The 7,671-nt window shown below is 44.0% G+C and overlaps 1 pseudogene; it reads right to left on the bottom strand.

Moving 5' to 3' along the window:
* Positions 1–1,551: 1,551 nt before the first annotated feature.
* Positions 1,552–6,155, bottom strand: LOC114635367 (annotated as a pseudogene).
* Positions 6,156–7,671: the final 1,516 nt, after the last annotated feature.

Raw genomic sequence — 7,671 nt, 5'->3', positions numbered from 1 at the left:
AGGAGTTTGATTCCTAGAACCCATATGGAGAGAACTTTTCCCCTGTACTTCACATAAACACACATACTCATAGCATGTATATGCACACACACATACTCACAAATAAATGTGATTAACAAAAAAGAAAACTTAAGTTGGCAGTTGAAAAAAAATACAGCTATTTATTTTGATAAGCTAAAAATTTTTGATTAAATTGCAAGGAAGTTCAAGTATCCTGAATAGTACATAGCAAGTAATTTCCTATGCCTGTGTGGCATAGGAGACATTCTTTGAAAGTTTGTTTTCTAGTAATGGACATACACTGAAAAACAGCCACTGTGAAAGGCGCTGTTCGAGCAGCACCATGTTCACGGTGTGGACAGAAATAGCGTGTGTTTAGTGCAGGGGCACAGCAAGGTAAACGCTGAGCATCCATCGGTACAGATCAGCAGGAACTTTTGGAAGTCCTTTCCTGAGGCCTCTTTCTGCAATGCCACTTGCATGGCATCACTTTAAAGTGAAGCCAGATGAGGCATGGTGGCCCGCATGTGTCATCTCAGCATTTAGGAGTCTGAGGAAGGATTCCCACAACTTCAAGGACAACTTGGGCTATTTTGTTTTTCTTTGTTTTGAATACTCTGACTGAAAAAGAGAGGGGAAATTAGGCAGGTGTTGGGGGAAAAATGAAGGGGGGAAGGAGAGGGGGGAGGGGAGGGAGAGGGAGAGGGAGAGGGATTGAGATTGCACAGTCTACTTCAGTAACAGGAATATAGTCTGAAGACCTTCTGTGGAATAAATGAATTTATTATTACACTTGCCCTTCCAGAGGGCTGCAGAGATGGGTCAGTGGTTAAGAGCACTAGCTACTTTCTTAGAGTACCTGGGTTCAACTCCCAGCACCCAAATGGTGGCTCACAGCCATCTGTAACTCCAGTTCCAGAGGATCCAGCATGTTCTTGTCTCTATGAGCACCAAGCACTCATATGGTATACAGACATATATAAAGCAAAAGACTTATACGTTTAAAATAATAATGACAAATTATAAAAAATTTCCTTTGTGGTAGTTTGAATGACAGTGACCTCTATAGGTTCATACACTTGAATATCTAGTCCCCAGCTGGAACCATTTGGGAAGAATTAGGTGTAGCCTTTTGGAAGAGTTGTGTCACTGAGGGCTGGCTTTGAAGTTTCAAAGCCCATAAAATTCCTAGTTGACACTTGTGCTTGTAGATCAAGTTTAAACACTCAGCTATGGCCCAGTGCCATTCCTGCCTGCCACACTCCCCATAATGATGGTCATGAACACTAACCCTCTGAAACCGTGACCCCTGATAAATACATTCTTTTATATACGTTGTCTCAGCAAATGAAACATAACTAAGACACCCTTCTACCACAGATACATACACAATGAAACAGATACTGAGAGAAAATTGTGTCTAAAACACAGAAATGATGTAGAATCCTTGTCTTTAGTCTAATTCACCCCTACAAGACTTCAGCACTATGGAGTCACAGTTCACTCGCTCCAAATGTCTCTCCTGGATGAATAACCACTGATGACCTTAGTCTAGACTCTAACTGCATTTCTAACCAGAGTCTGATCAGAATCAGAGATTTCCCAATACATCCCCCTCCTGGGATGCCTTACAAATCCACTCCAGAGAAGGACACCAAACACACACTGCATTTCCTGCACCGTGACTCCCAGGTTGACATTTTTCTGAGAAGCATAATATTGGTTTCATTAACAATCAAGTTGAATGTTTCATCATCAAAAAATAATTCAAAGAGTTACACCAGCTTCAACTTCTCCCTCTTGAGATTCAAAAGTCCACAATCCTGTGCTGACCATTGGGCTTAGTGTCTCTTTTAGTCCAGTTCTTCTCAGGGATGCTGGATGCCTTTAACTTCTTTCTCTCAGGCTGCACCTCAGGCTTGTTGTCTTCCTCTGACTCCGAATCATCAGAAAACGCAAGGCCATGGAGCAGCTCGATCACTTGAGATTTGTCTTTCTCCCTCCCTCTCTGAGTAATGTCTCCGAGGCATACTGCAAGGACACAATGTGCATCTTGGCCCAGGAGTCACCGGGTGGGTGGCAGCTCCTGACAGTGTTCAAATTGGAGACTGTCTTTTCATTGGGGGAAGTAGTACTACCAGGAATGTGGGGTGCACAATCTCTTGGAAAGAAAAAAAGAACATATGCTACAAACAAAACAAAACTCCTCAAATCTCTTTCTTCTACACGTGATAAATACAAAGTAGAACCGTTTTCAGGGGGGCTCTACTTCCTACTCTGTTTCCCTGGGAAAGGCTTGCTGCACTTGGCATTCTGACTTTTCCCCATCTTGCACTCATTCCTGAAGTGTAATCGCAGAGTTTGCTCTCTAGCACAGTCCCTCCCTCCCTCTGTCCTGCAGGAGCAGGATACAGATTTTCTACGCTGCTTTTGGTATGTGTTGGGCTGGGCAGGCCTCTGGGAGAAGCACGCTTTCATTCTGAGCCTAGGTGGCTCTGCATCTTAGCTCCTTATCAAGGCTAGCTTCTGTCAGAAGTTCTGCCCAGAGCTATCTGTCCCACGTGTGTCCCTGTCCTATCTAGGATGCGCTCTTGTGTCAATTGACCATTTACCAGGTCTTCCACAACGCTCAGGATTTCTGAGCAAGGAAGGACTGGGCACCATTTAGCTTTACATTCATCTGATGGATACATTTCTATGAGGAGAAACAAAGAAGAAACTCAAATTCATTGCAGTTGGACTAATTTGTGTGGGATCTAGAAGGAAGCAAGCTAACAGTCAGATGAGAAATATTATTTCATTATACAATTATGACACATTGAAGTTATTTATTATTATCATGTGAGTGTGCCATACTGCATGTGTGGAAGTCAAAGACAACTTAGCAAAGTCATTTTATCTCCACTTCCCTGTGGGTTCTGGAGACTGAACTCAGACCCTCGGGCTTCAGTGCTATACTCTCTACCTGCTACTGAGTCAGCTCCGCATCTCATTCCTTATTCTATGCTTTGCGGGAGGAAGCACATGGAGACTAGGTTAACGTGTGGCAGTCAAAAGACAACTTTTGGGAGTTGGTTCTCTCCTTTCATCATGGGACCCTGGGATGAAACTCAGACCTGATTGGCAAGTACTCTTACCTGCTGATCCATTTTGCTGGCTTTCTGATGTTAAGATTTTTATTGTAATTTTAAAATTATGTGTGTGTGTGTGTGTGTGTGTGTGTGTGTGATGTAGATGTGAGCTCAGGTACCAAAGGAAGCCAGATGTATCAGAACCCCTGGAGGTAGAGTTACAAGGAGTTGTAAGCTACCCAAAGTGGGTGCTGGGAACTGGACTTACACCCTTTGAAAGGGCAACAACAACAACTCTTAATTACTGATTCATCTTTCCAGCTCCTGTTGCTTTTTAAATAAAAAAAAAATTTTTTTGACACATAGCCTTATTCTGTAGCCCAGGTTGACCTGGCACTTATTCTGTAGCCTAGGCTGAGCTTGAAATAAAGGGAATTGTATTTTCATGTCCCAGCCTTCTGATTCCTGGGATTATAAGTATGAGCCACTATACCTGGCTCAATAATTACGATACTCTGAATTCTATCATGACACCGAAGCCTTTCAGTGCTGAGATCTAAACCCTTTAGTGCTGGGCACTAAGGCCCGTATGGTGAGGTCAGGCTCTGGGAGTAGGAAATGGAGAAGAGTAAGGTAAGGGAGAGGGAAGGTTAGGATGTGGGACTGGAAGAGGACCGTGGGGCTGCCAGAGGCCGGAGCTCAGAAATCATAGTAGGTCTGCTACGGCAGATTGTAGCTACCTCACAGTGTTTGCTACAAGAAACAATAAAGCACTTTTATTCTGATTGGTGCTATGAATCATGGTTTCAGGCATCTGATAGACATGTACCCAGCAAGCAAAATGGTAGACTCCCATGCTGCAGTTCTAACTTTGCTGAGTGAGTGGCCATATTCTGTCCTATAGTGGAACTTAGCTCTGTCTTCACTAGCTTAATTTAAAAAGTCACTCTTCTTCCTTTTAGCTTCAAGATACTTCTATTTTGGGAGTTGTGGTATAGCTTAGTGGTGGATTACAGAGTAAGGCCCTGGGTTTACTACAAGGAGGAAGAGGAGGAGAAGGAGGAGTAGGCAGAGGAAGACGGAAAAAAGAGAAAGATTTCTATATTATCTCAGAATTAGCTTCCTGTTTCCCTAAAATTAATAAATGTCAGCAGGGAGAATCGCCACACCCTGCCATGTGTGTGTGTGTGTGTGTGTGTGTGTGTGTGTATGTGTGTGTGCACACAAGCACATGTGTGGCTAATTATCTTGCCTTTCCTTCTGCTTGCCCCATACTCTCACCAAGTTGTTGAGAAGGTAATTGCTTCACTGGAAGACAACCATCTGCCTGGGATCTGATCCTTCCCTTTTAGCTTTAGGAGGATGTGTGTTGCATCCATGTATGCTCCCAACCAACTCTTAGGAAGCACTGTCCACCATAATTAAATTTTTCCATATCATATTTGCTTGTGATCCATCCCTGGGTAGGGATGTCTACCCTAGGTCCTCCCACAGCTCCGCAGATCCGTCTCAACTGTCATGGCGGTTTCACTCGTATCTAAAGTCTCTATCTGGGTTCTCCATTTTCACTTCCATAAAAATACAAGGGACAAGAGATCTGGCAGGACAGGACCAAGGAGGTGCTGGAGGCAACCGCGCTGCCTCGAGACTTTGTGGTTGTTCTGTACTGATGGGGCATCCTCACATGGGTCTTATGACCACAGCAGAGAGGTACCCAGTCTGCATTGCTCCAGGGAAGCGGGCTTTGGCTTACTGGTTTTCTGTTTCCATCCAGTGTCCTATGTCTGCAGGATCTGAACCACTCAGGACATACATATTTATCCGTTGGGTATTCCTGAGTTCGTCCCACCTTGTACCATTTCTTCAAAAGGGTCCAGCTCTAAATTAACAAAACCATCATTAGTTGCCACTCTTCTGTTAAAACAATACATTATTATCCCATAGGTTGCAATTAAATGAACAATTATTCCATAAATTCAGAAAAATAAAAGAAAGCAATCTCTCAGAGCATTGAATAAATGTTTCCAATGAAAACAAGTTAAAAATAGCAATATGTATATATCAGAATCGCATGTTTGCAATACTAGAAAATATAACACAGGGTCTGGGTGTGGTGATGCATGCCTTTAATCCCAGCACTCGGGAGGCTATGGAGGGTAGATCTCTGTGAGTTTGAGGCTGGGCTAGTTTATACAGTGAGTTCCAGGCCAGCCAAGGGCACATAGTGAGACCCTGTTTCAAATCAAACAAATTAAAAGAACACACCCACTCAGCTCCAAAAAGAAAAAAAAAATGTAGCACAGCATGGGAAGATAACAAAAAAGGCTAACTAAGGTACCAGAGCAGGTAGAAAGAGGTCCCAGCAGGACTGCACAATTAAGGGACATTAGACATGGACTGTAGTGCTCAGGAAAGAGAACTTCCTCTGGAGTGAAAGGATCAGGCAGAGGCACTCATGGGGCTTCTTTGAAGTATGAAAGGATTTCCGAAAGCATCATGCGATCTGGTACCTGGGTGGGAATGAAAAGGATGCAAAGCTGTCACCAAGGCAGTGAGTACCTAAGGACAGTAACGGTGGGTCACAGGGACAATTAAGAATAGGAGATGCTGGGGAATGGTGGCTCATGCCTTTAATCCCAGCTCTTGGGAGGCAGAAGCAGACAGATTTCTGAGTTCGAGGCCAGCCTGGTCTACAGAGTGAGTTCCAGAACAGCCAGGGCTACACAGAGAAACCCTGTCTCAAAAAAACCAAAACCAAAACCAAAACCAAAACCAAAACAAACAAACAAACAAAAACAGGAGACAACATGACTGGGAAGGGTGCAGAATGGCAAGGTCTATGATAGGTCTGCAGTAGAAGCCAGGATGAAGCTGCAATAACCTGTAGCGTGTGTGGCTCAGCCAAGGAGGTGTTGAGCATGGGAAGAGAAAAGCAGAAGTGGATCCAGCCAGAGTCTGTCCTTACTTATTACACTCGTGACCTCCTGCTGAGCTGAGTTTCCCACAAAGCCACCTCTGAACTAGATGGGACCACTCCTGTGAAGTAAAGGCCTGGGTTGTTCCTTCCCTGGTTTTCACCAGTAGCTAAAAGAAAAGGAAAAACTGGATGAAGAGCTAAAGGGGCTGTGGTGGTTTGATAAGAATGTCCCCCATAGACTCATAGGTGAATGTTTGATCATAAGAAAGTGGAACTACGTGAGGGATTAAACAGTGGTTCTCAACCTTCCTAAGGCTGTGGCCCTTTAATACAGTTCCTTGTGTTTTGGTGACCCCCAACAATGAAATTATTTTTTTAGTACTTCCTAACTATAACTTTGTTACTGTTATGCATCATAATGTAAATATTTTGGAGCTAGAGGATGTCAGAAGGATCATGACCCACAGGATGAGAACCAATAGATTAGGAGATGTGTCCTCGTTGGAGTACATGTAGCCTTGCTGGAGGAAGTCCAGATACAGAACTCTCAGCTACTTCTCCAGCACCGTATCTGCCTACTTGCCACTGTGCTCCCTACCATGATGACAATGAACTGACCTCTGAAACTGTAAGCAAGTCCCAATCAAATGCTTTCTTTTAGAAGAGTTGCTGTGGTAATGGTGTCTCTTCACAGCAACAGAACACTTAGACAGAAGTTGGTACCAGGGAGTGGGGTATTGCTATTGTAGGTCTAACCATGTTGATTGTTGATGGAATGTGGACTTTGGATTAAAAAAGCAGTTGAATGCTTTAAGGGGGTCTTAATGGGCCATAGTACTCAAAACATGGAAGACAGTAGTGCTAAGAGCAATTTAGGTTATGATGACCCAGCTCAAGAAGTTTCAGAGGAGAAGATACTAGTATGTGACTGATATTTCTTATGATTGTTTGGTGAAGAATATGGCTACTTTCTGCTCAGGTTCAAAAACAAACAAACAAACAAACAAACAAACACCAGCCTGAGGCATTGGCAGAGAGATTTCAAGACAGCCTAGTGTTGACTGTTGTGTGGTTATTAGCAGTCACTCTTTTGAAGATATGTAATGAAAAGGGGCAAACTGAGCAAGGAAAAATACAGAATGCATACTTTGAGGAGAAAAGGAAGATTAAAGGTGCTAACCCCAGTGCTCAAGGAGATAAAACATTTGAAGCCTGATCCTAACTGGAATAAAGGGAGTGGTGGCCTCAGGGCAAGACCCCACCCAGCTAAGCTTCCAACTTGCAAAAAGGAATTAAAGAAAAGCTGAGGCAGGAAAGCATCTACAGCAAAGATCTGGTGAATGTGGATTTGAACGAGGGGCCAAGTTGCAGCCCCAGCAAGCCCCAGGACGTGGTAGCTTCAGCCACATGGTTCTGCTTTTAGAGTCAAGGATACACAAAAAGGGTTAGGGAATCTTCCTCTGTGGCTAAGGAAAACTGTTGAGGCCAGATGTCTGTCAGGGGTGTCCCTGTACCGAGGCCCAGAAAGACCATTGCATGAAACTGTGAAGGTGAAAGCCTGGATTTCATTGGAGACCCGAAAATGTTGAAGATGCTAGAGCTGAGGGATACCTGTCAAGAAGAGCTGCAGAGTGGGTGTGGAACAAGCCCAAGAGAGGGGGAGGAGGGGGAGGGGGAGGGGGG

The sequence above is a fragment of the Grammomys surdaster genome, unplaced genomic scaffold (assembly GCF_004785775.1).
Source record: "Grammomys surdaster isolate TR1022 unplaced genomic scaffold, NIH_TR_1.0 101668, whole genome shotgun sequence".
NCBI lineage: Eukaryota > Metazoa > Chordata > Mammalia > Rodentia > Muridae > Grammomys > Grammomys surdaster.
This window is presented reverse-complemented; position numbering and strand designations above follow the sequence as displayed.